Raw genomic sequence first — 203 nt, forward strand, 5'->3', positions numbered from 1 at the left:
TAACTTAACTCAACTGCTTCGGTAAACCCAATTCTTTGCATTACTTTTTCTTTTGTTTAGGTTAAATAGGCTATTATAAATAGCACCCTTAGGATTCATTGTAAAACAATCAAATCAATCAATTTACTTTGTGCTTAGATCTTAAGTGATTTTTTTTTCTCTTATTAGAGCAATACTACTTATTTATTCTCTCCAATCTCTTT

At 28.1% G+C, this 203-nt stretch overlaps 1 protein-coding gene across 1 annotated transcript in view; it reads right to left on the bottom strand.

Annotated features, from left to right (window-relative positions):
* Window positions 1-203, bottom strand: part of LOC110427593 (uncharacterized) — an 11,396-nt gene that overhangs the window by 312 nt on the left and 10,881 nt on the right. The window lies entirely within an intron of this gene.

The sequence above is a fragment of the Theobroma umbraticum genome, unplaced genomic scaffold (genome assembly GCF_002168275.2).
Source record: "Theobroma umbraticum cultivar Fairchild unplaced genomic scaffold, ASM216827v3 scaffold_106.0, whole genome shotgun sequence".
Classification (NCBI taxonomy): domain Eukaryota; kingdom Viridiplantae; phylum Streptophyta; class Magnoliopsida; order Malvales; family Malvaceae; genus Theobroma; species Theobroma umbraticum.